Source organism: Aptenodytes patagonicus, chromosome 7, assembly GCF_965638725.1.
Source record: "Aptenodytes patagonicus chromosome 7, bAptPat1.pri.cur, whole genome shotgun sequence".
NCBI classification, from domain to species: Eukaryota; Metazoa; Chordata; class Aves; order Sphenisciformes; family Spheniscidae; genus Aptenodytes; species Aptenodytes patagonicus.
This window is the reverse complement of record NC_134955.1, coordinates 67,372,478-67,393,204: the sequence shown is the minus strand read 5'-3', so window position 1 is coordinate 67,393,204 and position 20,727 is coordinate 67,372,478. Positions and strand designations below refer to the sequence as shown.

At 55.2% G+C, this 20,727-nt stretch overlaps 2 pseudogenes; both read right to left on the bottom strand.

Annotated features, from left to right (window-relative positions):
* Window positions 1-5,799: 5,799 nt before the first annotated feature.
* On the bottom strand, window positions 5,800-10,871 carry LOC143163879 (inositol 1,4,5-trisphosphate receptor-interacting protein-like 1; annotated as a pseudogene).
* Window positions 10,872-17,718: 6,847 nt separating this feature from the next.
* On the bottom strand, window positions 17,719-19,267 carry LOC143163878 (inositol 1,4,5-trisphosphate receptor-interacting protein-like 1; annotated as a pseudogene).
* Between the last annotated feature and the right edge of the window lie 1,460 nt (window positions 19,268-20,727).

Here is a 20,727-nt window from a genome sequence, read left to right as displayed (position 1 = left end):
CAGATGCTCCGTGCATCCTTGGCATAGACTAGTTAAAAGGTTTAGTTGAGTTAAACCACGACACTTTCCCAGATTACTGGAAAGATTTTCTTTCCCACTCTTCCTATTTTTTTTTTTTTTTTTGTGTGTCTAAAAATCCAAATTAACTTCCTCTGAGGAAATGCCTACTTTCTGTGTCTACCAGGGCAAAGGCGGCCATTGTCTGGGGAAAATGGCTCTGATGGGAATGTGAATGCAGGGACAGGGCATTAACATCTGCTGAGTTGGGTTACAAGTGGGATGGAGTTTCACCCGAGAGATTACATTCATAGATTCTTGGTGGATTTTTTTTCCACAGTTCCTCCCAACGCACAATTTGCTGGCAGCAAAATGTGGCCAGCTCCAGCGGCAGCATCAAAGGTGCATTTTTAAATAACTGTCGCCGCCAGTTGCTGCTCTGGGACCGGGTTCCCAGCAGCTCCTAGAAAGAAGACGAGATGCTCTCTGCCTGCTCCTGTGCCCGCAGCCTCCATGATCACGAGCTGCCAGCAAACGGAGCCCATTTCACAGGTGAGACTGTCACCAGAGGAGCCCCCACAACAACCCTGCCATGTTTCCTCAGCCCATCTGCTTGCTTTGGGGCCTGCTTGAGCAAGGATGCCGCTTTCCCAGCTGCGTGGCCATGCAGCCTGCATTGTCCTCGGTCCCCTTCAGCTCCTTCTAGGTTATTGTCACTGTGTGTCCTGGTTTCGGCTGGGATAGAGTTAATTTTCTTCCTAGTAGCTGGTACAGTGCTGTGTTTTGGGTTTAGGATGAGAACAATGTTGATAACGCACCGATGTTTTAGTTGTTGCTGAGCAGTGCTTACACTAGCCAAGGACTTTTCAGCTGCCCGTGCTCTACCGACTGAGAAGGCTGCAGGTGCACAAGAAGCTGGGAGGGGGCACAGCCAAACTGGCCACAGGGACATTCCATACCATGGGACGTCACGCTCAGTACATAAACTGGGGAAAGCTGGCCGGGGGGGCCGCTGCTCGGGGACTGGCTGGGCATCGGTCGGCGGGTGGTGAGCAATTGCACTGTGCATCACTTGCTTTGCATATTATTATTATTGTTGTTGTTGTTGTTGTTGTTGTTATTATTTTATTTCAATTACTGAACTGTTTTTATCTCAACCCACGAGTTTTTGTCACCTGTGCTCTTCCAATTCTCTCCCCCACCCCACCGGGGGTGGGGGAGGAGTGAGCGAGCGGCCGCGTGGTGTTCAGTTGCCGATTAAGGTTAAACCACGACAAGCGGCTAATAATCTCAGGGCCGTACAAGGCTCGGAAGTTTCCTGGTAACGTCTTCAACCCGAGCCCCAGGGAGGCAGAAGGCTTCCCGAAAAGGCACGTCTGCTCAGCAGACCGGGGGAGTAGTGAATGAATTCTTCGTTTTGCTTTGCCGGGGCGTGGAGCTTTTGCTTTACCTACTACACTGTCCTCTCTCAAGCCACAAGTTTTCCCACTTTTCCCCTTCAGCTTCTCTCCACCATCCCACTGGCGGAAGGTGATTGAGCAGCTGTGTGATGCCAAGCTGCCTACTGGGATTAACCCACACCACCTGGGAAGCCAAAGCCCGTGAATCATTGAAACCAGAGCCCACTGCATCAGCGCTTCTGCAAAATGCTCCCCGACTCTGTGGCAGCTGAGCTCTCAGCACCCTGTGCCCACGTTCCCCAGCAACGTGATGCACAGACACTCACAGACGCAGCGTCTGCGTGTTAAACAAGTGATTTATTGACATCTCTGCACATGGTACAGCTCCCAGAGAGAGTGGGCTCTCTCAAAGAGGCGGGGGCAGTCGCTGTCCAGGTGGTGACGGGAGTCTCTGTTGCAAGGCTCCTTGCAATGGCCCCTTCAGCTGCATTGGGTCTGACTCCCCAGGGTGTGCTTTTGCTGTGGAGGAGAGGTGGGGCAGCAATTCCCTCTGCCGAATGAGCAGCGTGTTCTCCATGTCCAGCGTGGCCGGCCTGGCAGCACCAGCTTCCCGGGGAGCGTCTTCAGGCCTGGCCATGTGCCTGAAGAACGGCACCTCTGCCATAGCACAGCTCTCTGGCCACGTCCTGCTGCTGGTAACACTTGCCTCTGCCTACTCGATGCTCAGGAAGGTGTCTGAGTCATCTTGCCGCACCCCAAATATTATCTCAATCAGGAGGGTACTACTATCGGAAGCGTTCATCAGCCGGAGCTTGCAGGAGCGCCTGGAGGGCAGCACTATTAGACGGCAGTGTCTCGACCGAGTCAAAACCACCCAGGCTGCTTTGACCAATACCTGGAACCAGCGGGTGGTTTTCTCCAGGTCCAGGTAGGGGCCGGTGCAGAGGGTGCCTAGGAGGCTGGGACACTGATTTTTCCTCAGCTCCTCCTTGGGGCGGTGGACGAAGCACAGCATGTCCTCCACCAGCGGCTCCCTCGTGCAGGTGCACTCCAGCTCCACGCGGAGCCTGGAGTTCCTCACCGGCATCTCCCCTGTGGTGCCCAGCTCCAGGTGGAAGGCGTGCCCATGGCGGGGCTTCAGGGGCACGAGCAGGCGGTAGACAGCATCATCCTCAAAGGGACTCCAACCTTCAAAGGCGCTGACCACGCTGATGGCTGGCTTCAGTCGCGGCATGAAACTATTCCTGGAGAGTATTCGGCACATGCGGAGAAGCTCATCCACCAGCTCCTTCACCCTTGTGAACGATTCTGGCTGGTCCAGGAGACGCTTGGCCGAAATCCTGCCCACAACCAGTGCAACACCGGCCTTTTCTTCTTGCTCCTCCTTATCCGCCTTGTTTCTGGAACTGCCCGCCTTGCTGCTGCTGGCTGGCTGACAGCTCCTTTTCCTGAGCCACCGGCAGAGCCCAAAGAGCAGGACCAGGACTCCAGCAACGGCCCAGAATTGCCACTGCTGCAAGGCAGCAAAGAGCAGGGCTCCCCAGGCCACGCCACTCTGCTCCTGGGGCCTCTGCTCCTGGGGCCTCGGCTCCAGCTCCTGCAGCAGCTGACTCATCTCCTGGCTCAGCTGCACCGCACGCTGCTGCATGCGCTCGCGCGTGGCCTCATCCAGCTCATCACCGACCATCTGCGGGTGCTGGATCATGCTTTGCACAAGCAGGGTGAGGAATTTTGTGGCAGCCATGGCCTGCAGGAGGAGGGAGAGAAGGGGTTCAGTGGGGCTGAGAGGGAGGGAGCTGGCGGCGGGGGGAGAGGGGACGGGATCCGCAGGGAGCTGCGGGCAGGTAGGTGAATTGCGAGGGAAAACAATCACAGAAAGAGGTTCTTCCAGGAAAATTGCTGCTCCAGTTTCCAGCGGGCAGTTCCCCAGACAGAGCAGAAGGGCTGATCTTACTCCGGATCTTAATGAAGAAACTTCTGACTCGTATGTACAAGAAATGAGAAACGAGTACTGTGATGAGGATCAGAAGGGCCCTGCCTCCAGCCAGGGGGAGGAAAGGGACAACCGGGTTTACTGGACTGTCTGGATTCGGTGGCCTGGCACATCACACCCACAGAAGTATAAGGCTCTAGTGGACACTGGTGCACAGTGTACCCTAATACCATCAAGCTACATAGGGGCAGAACCCATCTGTATTTCTGGGGTGACGGGGGGATCCCAACAGCTAACTGTATTGGAAGCCGAAGTAAGTCTAACTGGGAATGGGTGGCAGAAGCACCCCATTGTGACTGGCCCAGATGCTCCGTGCATCCTTGGCATAGACTAGTTAAAAGGTTTAGTTGAGTTAAACCACGACACTTTCCCAGATTACTGGAAAGATTTTCTTTCCCACTCTTCCTATTTTTTTTTTTTTTTGTGTGTCTAAAAATCCAAATTAACTTCCTCTGAGGAAATGCCTACTTTCTGTGTCTACCAGGGCAAAGGCGGCCATTGTCTGGGGAAAATGGCTCTGATGGGAATGTGAATGCAGGGACAGGGCATTAACATCTGCTGAGTTGGGTTACAAGTGGGATGGAGTTTCACCCGAGAGATTACATTCATAGATTCTTGGTGGATTTTTTTTCCACAGTTCCTCCCAACGCACAATTTGCTGGCAGCAAAATGTGGCCAGCTCCAGCGGCAGCATCAAAGGTGCATTTTTAAATAACTGTCGCCGCCAGTTGCTGCTCTGGGACCGGGTTCCCAGCAGCTCCTAGAAAGAAGACGAGATGCTCTCTGCCTGCTCCTGTGCCCGCAGCCTCCATGATCACGAGCTGCCAGCAAACGGAGCCCATTTCACAGGTGAGACTGTCACCAGAGGAGCCCCCACAACAACCCTGCCATGTTTCCTCAGCCCATCTGCTTGCTTTGGGGCCTGCTTGAGCAAGGATGCCGCTTTCCCAGCTGCGTGGCCATGCAGCCTGCATTGTCCTCGGTCCCCTTCAGCTCCTTCTAGGTTATTGTCACTGTGTGTCCTGGTTTCGGCTGGGATAGAGTTAATTTTCTTCCTAGTAGCTGGTACAGTGCTGTGTTTTGGGTTTAGGATGAGAACAATGTTGATAACGCACCGATGTTTTAGTTGTTGCTGAGCAGTGCTTACACTAGCCAAGGACTTTTCAGCTGCCCGTGCTCTACCGACTGAGAAGGCTGCAGGTGCACAAGAAGCTGGGAGGGGGCACAGCCAAACTGGCCACAGGGACATTCCATACCATGGGACGTCACGCTCAGTACATAAACTGGGGAAAGCTGGCCGGGGGGGCCGCTGCTCGGGGACTGGCTGGGCATCGGTCGGCGGGTGGTGAGCAATTGCACTGTGCATCACTTGCTTTGCATATTATTATTATTGTTGTTGTTGTTGTTGTTGTTGTTATTATTTTATTTCAATTACTGAACTGTTTTTATCTCAACCCACGAGTTTTTGTCACCTGTGCTCTTCCAATTCTCTCCCCCACCCCACCGGGGGTGGGGGAGGAGTGAGCGAGCGGCCGCGTGGTGTTCAGTTGCCGATTGAGGTTAAACCACGACAAGCGGCTAATAATCTCAGGGCCGTACAAGGCTCGGAAGTTTCCTGGTAACGTCTTCAACCCGAGCCCCAGGGAGGCAGAAGGCTTCCCGAAAAGGCACGTCTGCTCAGCAGACCGGGGGAGTAGTGAATGAATTCTTCGTTTTGCTTTGCCGGGGCGTGGAGCTTTTGCTTTACCTACTACACTGTCCTCTCTCAAGCCACAAGTTTTCCCACTTTTCCCCTTCAGCTTCTCTCCACCATCCCACTGGCGGAAGGTGATTGAGCAGCTGTGTGATGCCAAGCTGCCTACTGGGATTAACCCACACCACCTGGGAAGCCAAAGCCCGTGAATCATTGAAACCAGAGCCCACTGCATCAGCGCTTCTGCAAAATGCTCCCCGACTCTGTGGCAGCTGAGCTCTCAGCACCCTGTGCCCACGTTCCCCAGCAACGTGATGCACAGACACTCACAGACGCAGCGTCTGCGTGTTAAACAAGTGATTTATTGACATCTCTGCACATGGTACAGCTCCCAGAGAGAGTGGGCTCTCTCAAAGAGGCGGGGGCAGTCGCTGTCCAGGTGGTGACGGGAGTCTCTGTTGCAAGGCTCCTTGCAATGGCCCCTTCAGCTGCATTGGGTCTGACTCCCCAGGGTGTGCTTTTGCTGTGGAGGAGAGGTGGGGCAGCAATTCCCTCTGCCGAATGAGCAGCGTGTTCTCCATGTCCAGCGTGGCCGGCCTGGCAGCACCAGCTTCCCGGGGAGCGTCTTCAGGCCTGGCCATGTGCCTGAAGAACGGCACCTCTGCCATAGCACAGCTCTCTGGCCACGTCCTGCTGCTGGTAACACTTGCCTCTGCCTACTCGATGCTCAGGAAGGTGTCTGAGTCATCTTGCCGCACCCCAAATATTATCTCAATCAGGAGGGTACTACTATCGGAAGCGTTCATCAGCCGGAGCTTGCAGGAGCGCCTGGAGGGCAGCACTATTAGACGGCAGTGTCTCGACCGAGTCAAAACCACCCAGGCTGCTTTGACCAATACCTGGAACCAGCGGGTGGTTTTCTCCAGGTCCAGGTAGGGGCCGGTGCAGAGGGTGCCTAGGAGGCTGGGACACTGATTTTTCCTCAGCTCCTCCTTGGGGCGGTGGACGAAGCACAGCATGTCCTCCACCAGCGGCTCCCTCGTGCAGGTGCACTCCAGCTCCACGCGGAGCCTGGAGTTCCTCACCGGCATCTCCCCTGTGGTGCCCAGCTCCAGGTGGAAGGCGTGCCCATGGCGGGGCTTCAGGGGCACGAGCAGGCGGTAGACAGCATCATCCTCAAAGGGACTCCAACCTTCAAAGGCGCTGACCACGCTGATGGCTGGCTTCAGTCGCGGCATGAAACTATTCCTGGAGAGTATTCGGCACATGCGGAGAAGCTCATCCACCAGCTCCTTCACCCTTGTGAACGATTCTGGCTGGTCCAGGAGACGCTTGGCCGAAATCCTGCCCACAACCAGTGCAACACCGGCCTTTTCTTCTTGCTCCTCCTTATCCGCCTTGTTTCTGGAACTGCCCGCCTTGCTGCTGCTGGCTGGCTGACAGCTCCTTTTCCTGAGCCACCGGCAGAGCCCAAAGAGCAGGACCAGGACTCCAGCAACGGCCCAGAATTGCCACTGCTGCAAGGCAGCAAAGAGCAGGGCTCCCCAGGCCACGCCACTCTGCTCCTGGGGCCTCTGCTCCTGGGGCCTCGGCTCCAGCTCCTGCAGCAGCTGACTCATCTCCTGGCTCAGCTGCACCGCACGCTGCTGCATGCGCTCGCGCGTGGCCTCATCCAGCTCATCACCGACCATCTGCGGGTGCTGGATCATGCTTTGCACAAGCAGGGTGAGGAATTTTGTGGCAGCCATGGCCTGCAGGAGGAGGGAGAGAAGGGGTTCAGTGGGGCTGAGAGGGAGGGAGCTGGCGGCGGGGGGAGAGGGGACGGGATCCGCAGGGAGCTGCGGGCAGGTAGGTGAATTGCGAGGGAAAACAATCACAGAAAGAGGTTCTTCCAGGAAAATTGCTGCTCCAGTTTCCAGCGGGCAGTTCCCCAGACAGAGCAGAAGGGCTGATCTTACTCCGGATCTTAATGAAGAAACTTCTGACTCGTATGTACAAGAAATGAGAAACGAGTACTGTGATGAGGATCAGAAGGGCCCTGCCTCCAGCCAGGGGGAGGAAAGGGACAACCGGGTTTACTGGACTGTCTGGATTCGGTGGCCTGGCACATCACACCCACAGAAGTATAAGGCTCTAGTGGACACTGGTGCACAGTGTACCCTAATACCATCAAGCTACATAGGGGCAGAACCCATCTGTATTTCTGGGGTGACGGGGGGATCCCAACAGCTAACTGTATTGGAAGCCGAAGTAAGTCTAACTGGGAATGGGTGGCAGAAGCACCCCATTGTGACTGGCCCAGATGCTCCGTGCATCCTTGGCATAGACTAGTTAAAAGGTTTAGTTGAGTTAAACCACGACACTTTCCCAGATTACTGGAAAGATTTTCTTTCCCACTCTTCCTATTTTTTTTTTTTTTTTGTGTGTCTAAAAATCCAAATTAACTTCCTCTGAGGAAATGCCTACTTTCTGTGTCTACCAGGGCAAAGGCGGCCATTGTCTGGGGAAAATGGCTCTGATGGGAATGTGAATGCAGGGACAGGGCATTAACATCTGCTGAGTTGGGTTACAAGTGGGATGGAGTTTCACCCGAGAGATTACATTCATAGATTCTTGGTGGATTTTTTTTCCACAGTTCCTCCCAACGCACAATTTGCTGGCAGCAAAATGTGGCCAGCTCCAGCGGCAGCATCAAAGGTGCATTTTTAAATAACTGTCGCCGCCAGTTGCTGCTCTGGGACCGGGTTCCCAGCAGCTCCTAGAAAGAAGACGAGATGCTCTCTGCCTGCTCCTGTGCCCGCAGCCTCCATGATCACGAGCTGCCAGCAAACGGAGCCCATTTCACAGGTGAGACTGTCACCAGAGGAGCCCCCACAACAACCCTGCCATGTTTCCTCAGCCCATCTGCTTGCTTTGGGGCCTGCTTGAGCAAGGATGCCGCTTTCCCAGCTGCGTGGCCATGCAGCCTGCATTGTCCTCGGTCCCCTTCAGCTCCTTCTAGGTTATTGTCACTGTGTGTCCTGGTTTCGGCTGGGATAGAGTTAATTTTCTTCCTAGTAGCTGGTACAGTGCTGTGTTTTGGATTTAGGATGAGAACAATGTTGATAACGCACCGATGTTTTAGTTGTTGCTGAGCAGTGCTTACACTAGCCAAGGACTTTTCAGCTGCCTGTGCTCTACCGACTGAGAAGGCTGCAGGTGCACAAGAAGCTGGGAGGGGGCACAGCCAAACTGGCCACAGGGACATTCCATACCATGGGACGTCACGCTCAGTACATAAACTGGGGAAAGCTGGCCGGGGGGGCCGCTGCTCGGGGACTGGCTGGGCATCGGTCGGCGGGTGGTGAGCAATTGCACTGTGCATCACTTGCTTTGCATATTATTATTATTGTTGTTGTTGTTGTTGTTATTATTTTATTTCAATTACTGAACTGTTTTTATCTCAACCCACGAGTTTTTGTCACCTGTGCTCTTCCAATTCTCTCCCCCACCCCACCGGGGGTGGGGGAGGAGTGAGCGAGCGGCCGCGTGGTGTTCAGTTGCCGATTGAGGTTAAACCACGACAAGCGGCTAATAATCTGAGGGCCGTACAAGGCTCGGAAGTTTCCTGGTAACGTCTTCAACCCGAGCCCCAGGGAGGCAGAAGGCTTCCCGAAAAGGCACGTCTGCTCAGCAGACCGGGGGAGTAGTGAATGAATTCTTCGTTTTGCTTTGCCGGGGCGTGGAGCTTTTGCTTTACCTACTACACTGTCCTCTCTCAAGCCACAAGTTTTCCCACTTTTCCCCTTCAGCTTCTCTCCACCATCCCACTGGCGGAAGGTGATTGAGCAGCTGTGTGATGCCAAGCTGCCTACTGGGATTAACCCACACCACCTGGGAAGCCAAAGCCCGTGAATCATTGAAACCAGAGCCCACTGCATCAGCGCTTCTGCAAAATGCTCCCCGACTCTGTGGCAGCTGAGCTCTCAGCACCCTGTGCCCACGTTCCCCAGCAACGTGATGCACAGACACTCACAGACGCAGCGTCTGCGTGTTAAACAAGTGATTTATTGACATCTCTGCACATGGTACAGCTCCCAGAGAGAGTGGGCTCTCTCAAAGAGGCGGGGGCAGTCGCTGTCCAGGTGGTGACGGGAGTCTCTGTTGCAAGGCTCCTTGCAATGGCCCCTTCAGCTGCATTGGGTCTGACTCCCCAGGGTGTGCTTTTGCTGTGGAGGAGAGGTGGGGCAGCAATTCCCTCTGCCGAATGAGCAGCGTGTTCTCCATGTCCAGCGTGGCCGGCCTGGCAGCACCAGCTTCCCGGGGAGCGTCTTCAGGCCTGGCCATGTGCCTGAAGAACGGCACCTCTGCCATAGCACAGCTCTCTGGCCACGTCCTGCTGCTGGTAACACTTGCCTCTGCCTACTCGATGCTCAGGAAGGTGTCTGAGTCATCTTGCCGCACCCCAAATATTATCTCAATCAGGAGGGTACTACTATCGGAAGCGTTCATCAGCCGGAGCTTGCAGGAGCGCCTGGAGGGCAGCACTATTAGACGGCAGTGTCTCGACCGAGTCAAAACCACCCAGGCTGCTTTGACCAATACCTGGAACCAGCGGGTGGTTTTCTCCAGGTCCAGGTAGGGGCCGGTGCAGAGGGTGCCTAGGAGGCTGGGACACTGATTTTTCCTCAGCTCCTCCTTGGGGCGGTGGACGAAGCACAGCATGTCCTCCACCAGCGGCTCCCTCGTGCAGGTGCACTCCAGCTCCACGCGGAGCCTGGAGTTCCTCACCGGCATCTCCCCTGTGGTGCCCAGCTCCAGGTGGAAGGCGTGCCCATGGCGGGGCTTCAGGGGCACGAGCAGGCGGTAGACAGCATCATCCTCAAAGGGACTCCAACCTTCAAAGGCGCTGACCACGCTGATGGCTGGCTTCAGTCGCGGCATGAAACTATTCCTGGAGAGTATTCGGCACATGCGGAGAAGCTCATCCACCAGCTCCTTCACCCTTGTGAACGATTCTGGCTGGTCCAGGAGACGCTTGGCCGAAATCCTGCCCACAACCAGTGCAACACCGGCCTTTTCTTCTTGCTCCTCCTTATCCGCCTTGTTTCTGGAACTGCCCGCCTTGCTGCTGCTGGCTGGCTGACAGCTCCTTTTCCTGAGCCACCGGCAGAGCCCAAAGAGCAGGACCAGGACTCCAGCAACGGCCCAGAATTGCCACTGCTGCAAGGCAGCAAAGAGCAGGGCTCCCCAGGCCACGCCACTCTGCTCCTGGGGCCTCTGCTCCTGGGGCCTCGGCTCCAGCTCCTGCAGCAGCTGACTCATCTCCTGGCTCAGCTGCACCGCACGCTGCTGCATGCGCTCGCGCGTGGCCTCATCCAGCTCATCACCGACCATCTGCGGGTGCTGGATCATGCTTTGCACAAGCAGGGTGAGGAATTTTGTGGCAGCCATGGCCTGCAGGAGGAGGGAGAGAAGGGGTTCAGTGGGGCTGAGAGGGAGGGAGCTGGCGGCGGGGGGAGAGGGGACGGGATCCGCAGGGAGCTGCGGGCAGGTAGGAGAGGGGACGAGGCAGCTGGGAGGCAGCAAGGCCTGCGACCAGCCCCGGCGGTGGCGGCACCGTTCCCTGCCCAAGGCGCTCCCACGAGCGGCTGGGCCCTCGATGCAGGCTGAGAACCCACCCCCTGGGGGCCCGTGTTTCTGCCCCTGCCCTCGTCCAGCCCGGCCTCCCGCCGCGTGCGCACTCACCACTGGCCCAGGCCGTACTGGGGCAGCGCTGCCTGCTGGTGCCCCTTAGAGCCGCCCCCATTGTGACTCGTCCCCTGTGCTGTCACAGGCGCCAGAGTGCATCACAGGCACGCCCGCCAGCCAGCCCTGGCCTTAGGCCCCACCCTGGCTCAGCAACTCACAGCTGCCCTGGTGTACTGGTTAAGACTGGGCTAGAGTTAATTTTCTTCACAGGAGCTTGCATGGTGCTATATTTTGGATTCATTCTCACTGAATCATAGAACCATAGAATCATTTAGGTTGGAAAAGACCCTTAAGATCACCGAGTCCAACCGTTAACCTAACACTGCCAAGTCCACCACAAAACCATGTCCCTAAGCACCACACCTACATGTCTTTTAAATACCTCCAGGGATGGGGACTCCACCACTTCCCTGGGCAGCCCGTTTCAATGCTTGACAACCCTTGCGGTGAAGAAATTTTTCCTCATGTCCAATCTAAACCTCCCCTGGCACAACTTGAGGCCATTTCCTCTCGTCCTATCGCTTGTTACTTGGGACAAGAGTCCGGCACCCACTTTTAGTTTCCCATGCTCTACCGACTGAGAAGGCTGGAGGTGCACAAGAAGCTGGGAGGGGGCACAGCCAAACTGGCCACAGGGACATTCCATACCATGGGACCTCACGCTCAGTACATAAACTGGGGAAAGCTGGCCGGGGGGGCCGCTGCTCGGGGACTGGCTGGGCATCGGTCGGCGGGTGGTGAGCAATTGCACTGTGCATCACTTGCTTTGTGTATTATTATTACTATTATGATTATCATTTTATTTCAATTATTAAACTGTTTTTATCTCAACCCACGAGTTTTTGTCACCTGTGCTCTTCCAATTCTCTCCCCCATCCCACCGGGGGCACGGGGAGTGAGCGAGCGGCTGCGTGGTGCTCAGTTGCCGACTGAGGTTAAACCACGACAGTCCTTTTTGGCGCCCAACGTGGGGCACGAAGGGTTTGAGATAATAACAGATTAACCGGAGTGTATTAAGGAACTTGTATCTGTTAATAGTTGTGGGTCACAATGTTGGTGTCTCTGTTCTCACTATGGATTTGTGTAATCTGCATCGTGCTCCTTTTTTTGCTGTACTTGTTAAAGATTGGTGTTGGTTTTTGCAGTTTGCTGTGGTCTGCAGTGATTAGTGATGTCTCGCTTGTGAGGTTTGTTTTTAGAACATTGACCTTGACCTCAGTGTGGTATGTAAGTTTCGCAATGAAGCCGTTACTGTACCACGGATACCATTTTGTGGAGCCAACTAGCAATTACAGTAACATTTCTGAGCGTTTTTTTACGGAGGAAATACAGAATGGCAGTGTCACTACCTTCTTCTATGATGTTTCCTCCTTCGTTACAGTAACTTTTCAGTATTTTGAACAGCCTTGGGTAGTTAAGATACTTCTATTGGTACTTCTTTGGAATATTGTTTTGGTTTTGTCTAAAGTTGGTAAGCAATTTAAGAATATCATCCAGAGATCTGCCCCAAGGCTGAATAGTTATGAGTGGCAGGGTGTGTGGGACAAGATGGGCAAGCACCTAGGCCAATGGGCACCCCCAGTGTTTTGGAACGTCACGCCTGAGCAAGTGCAGAATCCTGAAAAGTTAGGAGAATATTTGGACAAAGTATGCTGTCACCCTGGCAACTCCAGAGAGATGCAGATCATTGCAACGTGCTGGGGCCTGGCCCATGCCTACCGAGCCCTGTTCAACACCATTCAGTGCCCTCAAAGGGAAGAGAAGGTCTCTGGATCTGACGGTAAAACGACACGCCCTGCGGCCACTCAGACCCGGGCGACACGCCCTGCGGCCACTCTGACCCCGGCGACAGGCCCCGCGGCCACTCAGACCCCGGCAACAGGCACTGTGGCTACTCAGACTCCGGCAACAGGCCCTGTGGCCACTCTGACCCCGGCAACACGCTCTGCAGCCACTCTGACCCCAGCAACATGCTCTGCGGCTACTCAGACCCCAGCGACAGGCCCTGTGGCCATTCAGACTCCGGCAACAGGCTCTGCGGCCACTCAGACCCCAGCGACATGCTCTGCGGCTACTCAGACTCTGGCAACAGGCCCTGCGGCCACTCCGACCCCAGCGACATGCACTGCAGCTACTCATAGACTCCCGCAACAGGCCCCGCGGCCACTCGGACCCCGGCGACACGCTCTGCAGCCACTCTGACCCCAGTGACATGCTCTACGGCTACTCAGACCCCAGCAACAGGCCCTGTGGCCACTCAGACCCCAGCGACTGGCCCTGTGGCCACTCAGACCCTGGCAACAGGCCCCGTGGTCACTCAGACCCCAGTGACATGAGGAGCGGCTGAGGGAACTGGGACTGTTCAGCCTGGAGAAAAGGAGGCTGAGGGGAGACCTCATCGCGCTCTACAACTACCTGAAAGGAGGTTGTAGCGAGGTGGGTGTTGGTCTTTTCTCCAAAGTAACAAGCGATAGGACGAGAGGAAATGGCTTCAAGTTGCGGCAGGGGAGGTTTAGATTGGATGTAAGGAAAAATTTCTTTACTGAAAGAGTGGTGAAACATTGGAACAGGCTGCCCAGGGAAGTGGTGGAGTCCCCATCCCTGGAGGTTTTTAAAAGACGTGTAGATGAGGCACTTAGGGACATGGTTTAGTGGGCCTGGTGGTGTTGGGTCGACGGTTGGACTCGATGATCTTAGAGGTCTTTTCCAACCTCAATGATTCTATGATTCTATGATTCTATGACATGCACTGCGGCCACTCAGAGTCCGGCAACAGGCCCTGCGGCCACTCTGACCCCAGCTACAGGCCCTGTGGCCACTCAGACCCCGGCGCCAGGCACTGCGGCTACTCCAACCCCAGTGACAGGCCCCGCGGCCACTCGGACCCCGGCGACACGCTCTGCAGCCACTCTGACCCCAGCAACAGGCCCTGTGGCCACTCAGACCCCAGCAACAGGCCCTGTGGCCACTCAGACCCCAGCGACTGGCCCTGTGGCCACTCAGACCCTGGCAACAGGCCCCGTGGCCACTCAGACCCCAGTGACATGCACTGCGGCCACTCAGACTCCAGCAACAGGCCCTGCGGCCACTTCGACCCCAGCGACAGGCCCTGTGTCCACTCAGACCCCGGCGCCAGGCACTGCAGCTACTCATAGACTCCTGCAACAGGCCCTGCAGCCACTCAGACCCCGGTGACAGGCTCTGCGGCTACTCAGACTCTGGCCACAGGCAATGTGGCCACTCAGGCCCCGGCAACAGGCCCTGTGGCCACTCAGACCCCGACGACAGGCACTGTGGCCACTCAGACCCCGGCGACACGCCCTGTGGCTGAACCAAAGAACCAGCCTGTGCCGGTATCAGTCGCCCCTGTACACAAGAAGAAATTTTGGAAGCGGAAGTCGGCTCATTTAGTAAGGGAGGAAGAAGCTTCTTCTAAAAGGGAACCGGAGGAAGAAGTGTACGAGGCAGACTACCCTGGAGAAGGGCCATCACGAGAACGGGAGGAGGAGAGCCGGCCGCTGATCGGGGAGGAAGAAGAGGAAGAACTCATAAACGAGGCAGTGACCACCCGATCTCTATCCCTGAGTGAGCTGCGAGATACACGAAAAGATTTCAGCCGTCGTCCAGGCGAGCGTATTGTCACCTGGCTGCTCCGATGCTGGGATAATGGAGCCAGTAGCCTGGAATTAGAGGGTAGGGAAGCCAAGCAGCTGGGATCCCTTTCTAGGGAAGGGGGCATTGACAAAGCGATTGGAAAAGGGACACGAGTCCTCAGCCTTCGGAGGCGACTCTTGTCAAGCGTGAAGGAAAGGTATCCCTTTAAGGAAGATGTCATATGTCGCCCAAGCAAGTGGACCGCCATGGAGAAGGGTATCGAGTTTCTGAGAGAATTAGCTGTGCTGGAGGTGATTTATGATGACCTGAACAATGAACAACTATCCAAAGATCCAGATGAAGTCAAGTGCACACGACCCATGTGGCAGAAGTTTATAAGGAGCGCACCATCGTCACACGCCAATTCATTGGCAGTGATGACCTGGAAAGATGGAGAGGAACAAACGGTGGATGAATTGGCTAGTCGACTCCGGCAATATGAGGAAAGTCTCTCTTCCTCCCTCATCTCGGCTGTGGAGAAGCTGTCCCGGGAGATCCAGCAACTCAGAGAGGATAGGTCCTACTCCTCACCTGTACGGACCAGTATCTCGGCTATTAGGAGTCAGCGTTCTTTTGCTCAAGAGAGAGAATATAAAGGGTACGCACCACGGGGCACCCTATGGTTTTACCTGCGTGACCACGGAGAGGACATGAGGAAGTGGGATGGGAAACCTACCGCAGCCCCAGGGGCACGGGTAGGTGAATTGCGAGGGAAAACAATCACAGAAAGAGGTTCTTCCAGGAAAATTGCTGCTCCAGTTTCCAGCGGGCAGTTCCCCAGACAGAGCAGAAGGGCTGATCTTACTCCTGATCTTAATGAAGAAACTTCTGACTCGTATGTACAAGAAACGAGAAACGAGTACTGTGATGAGGATCAGAAGGGCCCTGCCTCCAGCCAGGGGGAGGAAAGGGACAACCGGGTTTACTGGACTGTCTGGATTCGGTGGCCTGGCACATCACACCCACAGAAGTATAAGGCTCTAGTGGACACTGGTGCACAGTGTACCCTAATACCATCAAGCTACATAGGGGCAGAACCCATCTGTATTTCTGGGGTGACGGGGGGATCCCAACAGCTAACTGTGTTGGAAGCCGAAGTAAGTCTAACTGGGAATGGGTGGCAGAAGCACCCCATTGTGACTGGCCCAGATGCTCCGTGCATCCTTGGCATAGACTAGTTAAAAGGTTTAGCTGAGTTAAACCACGACACTTTCCCAGATTACTGGAAAGATTTTCTTTCCCACTCTTCCTATTTTTTTTTTTTTGTGTGTCTAAAAATCCAAATTAACTTCCTCTGAGGAAATGCCTACTTTCTGTGTCTACCAGGGCAAAGGCGGCCATTGTCTGGGGAAAATGGCTCTGATGGGAATGTGAATGCAGGGACAGGGCATTAACATCTGCTGAGTTGGGTTACAAGTGGGATGGAGTTTCACCCGAGAGATTACATTCATAGATTCTTGGTGGATTTTTTTTCCACAGTTCCTCCCAACGCACAATTTGCTGGCAGCAAAATGTGGCCAGCTCCAGCGGCAGCATCAAAGGTGCATTTTTAAATAACTGTCGCCGCCAGTTGCTGCTCTGGGACCGGGTTCCCAGCAGCTCCTAGAAAGAAGACGAGATGCTCTCTGCCTGCTCCTGTGCCCGCAGCCTCCATGATCACGAGCTGCCAGCAAACGGAGCCCATTTCACAGGTGAGACTGTCACCAGAGGAGCCCCCACAACAACCCTGCCATGTTTCCTCAGCCCATCTGCTTGCTTTGGGGCCTGCTTGAGCAAGGATGCCGCTTTCCCAGCTGCGTGGCCATGCAGCCTGCATTGTCCTCGGTCCCCTTCAGCTCCTTCTAGGTTATTGTCACTGTGTGTCCTGGTTTCGGCTGGGATAGAGTTAATTTTCTTCCTAGTAGCTGGTACAGTGCTGTGTTTTGGGTTTAGGATGAGAACAATGTTGATAACGCACCGATGTTTTAGTTGTTGCTGAGCAGTGCTTACACTAGCCAAGGACTTTTCAGCTGCCCGTGCTCTACCGACTGAGAAGGCTGCAGGTGCACAAGAAGCTGGGAGGGGGCACAGCCAAACTGGCCACAGGGACATTCCATACCATGGGACGTCACGCTCAGTACATAAACTGGGGAAAGCTGGCCGGGGGGGCTGCTGCTCGGGGACTGGCTGGGCATCGGTCGGCGGGTGGTGAGCAATTGCACTGTGCATCACTTGCTTTGCATATTATTATTATTGTTGTTGTTGTTGTTGTTGTTGTTATTATTTTATTTCAATTACTGAACTGTTTTTATCTCAACCCACGAGTTTTTGTCACCTGTGCTCTTCCAATTCTCTCCCCCACCCCACCGGGGGTGGGGGAGGAGTGAGCGAGCGGCCGCGTGGTGTTCAGTTGCCGATTGAGGTTAAACCACGACAAGCGGCTAATAATCTGAGGGCCGTACAAGGCTCGGAAGTTTCCTGGTAACGTCTTCAACCCGAGCCCCAGGGAGGCAGAAGGCTTCCCGAAAAGGCACGTCTGCTCAGCAGACCGGGGGAGTAGTGAATGAATTCTTCGTTTTGCTTTGCCGGGGCGTGGAGCTTTTGCTTTACCTACTACACTGTCCTCTCTCAAGCCACAAGTTTTCCCACTTTTCCCCTTCAGCTTCTCTCCACCATCCCACTGGCGGAAGGTGATTGAGCAGCTGTGTGATGCCAAGCTGCCTACTGGGATTAACCCACACCACCTGGGAAGCCAAAGCCCGTGAATCATTGAAACCAGAGCCCACTGCATCAGCGCTTCTGCAAAATGCTCCCCAACTCTGTGGCAGCTGAGCTCTCAGCACCCTGTGCCCACGTTCCCCAGCAACGTGATGCACAGACACTCACAGACGCAGCGTCTGCGTGTTAAACAAGTGATTTATTGACATCTCTGCACATGGTACAGCTCCCAGAGAGAGTGGGCTCTCTCAAAGAGGCGGGGGCAGTCGCTGTCCAGGTGGTGACGGGAGTCTCTGTTGCAAGGCTCCTTGCAATGGCCCCTTCAGCTGCATTGGGTCTGACTCCCCAGGGTGTGCTTTTGCTGTGGAGGAGAGGTGGGGCAGCAATTCCCTCTGCCGAATGAGCAGCGTGTTCTCCATGTCCAGCGTGGCCGGCCTGGCAGCACCAGCTTCCCGGGGAGCGTCTTCAGGCCTGGCCATGTGCCTGAAGAACGGCACCTCTGCCATAGCACAGCTCTCTGGCCACGTCCTGCTGCTGGTAACACTTGCCTCTGCCTACTCGATGCTCAGGAAGGTGTCTGAGTCATCTTGCCGCACCCCAAATATTATCTCAATCAGGAGGGTACTACTATCGGAAGCGTTCATCAGCCGGAGCTTGCAGGAGCGCCTGGAGGGCAGCACTATTAGACGGCAGTGTCTCGACCGAGTCAAAACCACCCAGGCTGCTTTGACCAATACCTGGAACCAGCGGGTGGTTTTCTCCAGGTCCAGGTAGGGGCCGGTGCAGAGGGTGCCTAGGAGGCTGGGACACTGATTTTTCCTCAGCTCCTCCTTGGGGCGGTGGACGAAGCACAGCATGTCCTCCACCAGCGGCTCCCTCGTGCAGGTGCACTCCAGCTCCACGCGGAGCCTGGAGTTCCTCACCGGCATCTCCCCCGTGGTGCCCAGCTCCAGGTGGAAGGCGTGCCCATGGCGGGGCTTCAGGGGCACGAGCAGGCGGTAGACAGCATCATCCTCAAAGGGACTCCAACCTTCAAAGGCGCTGACCACGCTGATGGCTGGCTTCAGTCGCGGCATGAAACTATTCCTGGAGAGTATTCGGCACATGCGGAGAAGCTCATCCACCAGCTCCTTCACCCTTGTGAACGATTCTGGCTGGTCCAGGAGACGCTTGGCCGAAATCCTGCCCACAACCAGTGCAACACCGGCCTTTTCTTCTTGCTCCTCCTTATCCGCCTTGTTTCTGGAACTGCCCGCCTTGCTGCTGCTGGCTGGCTGACAGCTCCTTTTCCTGAGCCACCGGCAGAGCCCAAAGAGCAGGACCAGGACTCCAGCAACGGCCCAGAATTGCCACTGCTGCAAGGCAGCAAAGAGCAGGGCTCCCCAGGCCACGCCACTCTGCTCCTGGGGCCTCTGCTCCTGGGGCCTCGGCTCCAGCTCCTGCAGCAGCTGACTCATCTCCTGGCTCAGCTGCACCGCACGCTGCTGCATGCGCTCGCGCGTGGCCTCATCCAGCTCATCACCGACCATCTGCGGGTGCTGGATCATGCTTTGCACAAGCAGGGTGAGGAATTTTGTGGCAGCCATGGCCTGCAGGAGGAGGGAGAGAAGGGGTTCAGTGGGGCTGAGAGGGAGGGAGCTGGCGGCGGGGGGAGAGGGGACGGGATCCGCAGGGAGCTGCGGGCAGGTAGGAGAGGGGACGAGGCAGCTGGGAGGCAGCAAGGCCTGCGACCAGCCCCGGCGGTGGCGGCACCGTTCCCTGCCCAAGGCGCTCCCACGAGCGGCTGGGCCCTCGATGCAGGCTGAGAACCCACCCCCTGGGGGCCCGTGTTTCTGCCCCTGCCCTCGTCCAGCCCGGCCTCCCGCCGCGTGCGCACTCACCACTGGCCCAGGCCGTACTGGGGCAGCGCTGCCTGCTGGTGCCCCTTAGAGCCGCCCCCACTGTGACTCGTCCCCTGTGCTGTCACAGGCGCCAGAGCGCATCACAGGCACGCCCGCCAGCCAGCCCTGGCCTTCGGCCCCACCCTGGCTCAGCGACTCACAGCTGCCCTGGTGTACTGGTTAAGACTGGGCTAGAGTTAATTTTCTTCACAGGAGCTTGCATGGTGCTATATTTTGGATTCATTCTCACTGAATCATAGAACCATAGAATCATTTAGGTTGGAAAAGACCCTTAAGATCACCGAGTCCAACCGTTAACCTAACACTGCCAAGTCCACCACAAAACCATGTCCCTAAGCACCACACCTACATGTCTTTTAAATACCTCCAGGGATGGGGACTCCACCACTTCCCTGGGCAGCCCGTTTCAATGCTTGACAACCCTTGCGGTGAAGAAATTTTTCCTCATGTCCAATCTAAACCTCCCCTGGCACAACTTGAGGCCATTTCCTCTCGTCCTATCGCTTGTTACTTGGGACAAGAGTCCGGCACCCACTTTTAGTTTCCCATGCTCTACCGACTGAGAAGGCTGGAGGTGCACAAGAAGCTGGGAGGGGGCACAGCCAAACTGGCCACAGGGACATTCCATACCATGGGACGTCATGCTCAGTACATAAACTGGGGAAAGCTGGCCGGGGGGGCCGCTGCTCGGGGACTGGCTGGGCATCGGTCGGCGGGTGGTGAGCAATTGCACTGTGCATCACTTGCTTTGTGTATTATTATTACTATTATGATTATCATTTTATTTCAATTATTAAACTGTTTTTATCTCAACCCACGAGTTTTTGTCACCTGTGCTCTTCCAATTCTCTCCCCCATCCCACCGGGGGCACGGGGAGTGAGCGAGCGGCTGCGTGGTGCTCAGTTGCCGACTGAGGTTAAACCACGACAGTCCTTTTTGGCGCCCAACGTGGGGCACGAAGGGTTTGAGATAATAACAGATTAACCGGAGTGTATTAAGGAACTTGTATCTGTTAATAGTTGTGGGTCACAATGTTGGTGTCTCTGTTCTCACTATGGATTTGTGTAATCTGCATCGTGCTCCTTTTTTTGCTGTACTTGTTAAAGATTGGTGTTGGTTTTTGCAGTTTGCTGTGGTCTGCAGTGATTAGTGATGTCTCGCTTGTGAGGTTTGTTTTTAGAACATTGACCTTGACCTCAGTGTGGTATGTAAGTTTCGCAATGAAGCCGTTACTGTACCACGGATACCATTTTGTGGAGCCAACTAGCAATTACAGTAACATTTCTGAGCGTTTTTTTACGGAGGAAATACAGAATGGCAGTGTCACTACCTTCTTCTATGATGTTTCCTCCTTCGTTACAGTAACTTTTCAGTATTTTGAACAGCCTTGGGTAGTTAAGATACTTCTATTGGTACTTCTTTGGAATATTGTTTTGGTTTTGTCTAAAGTTGGTAAGCAATTTAAGAATATCATCCAGAGATCTGCCCCAAGGCTGAATAGTTATGAGTGGCAGGGTGTGTGGGACAAGATGGGCAAGCACCTAGGCCAATGGGCACCCCCAGTGTTTTGGAACGTCACGCCTGAGCAAGTGCAGAATCCTGAAAAGTTAGGAGAATATTTGGACAAAGTATGCTGTCACCCTGGCAACTCCAGAGAGATG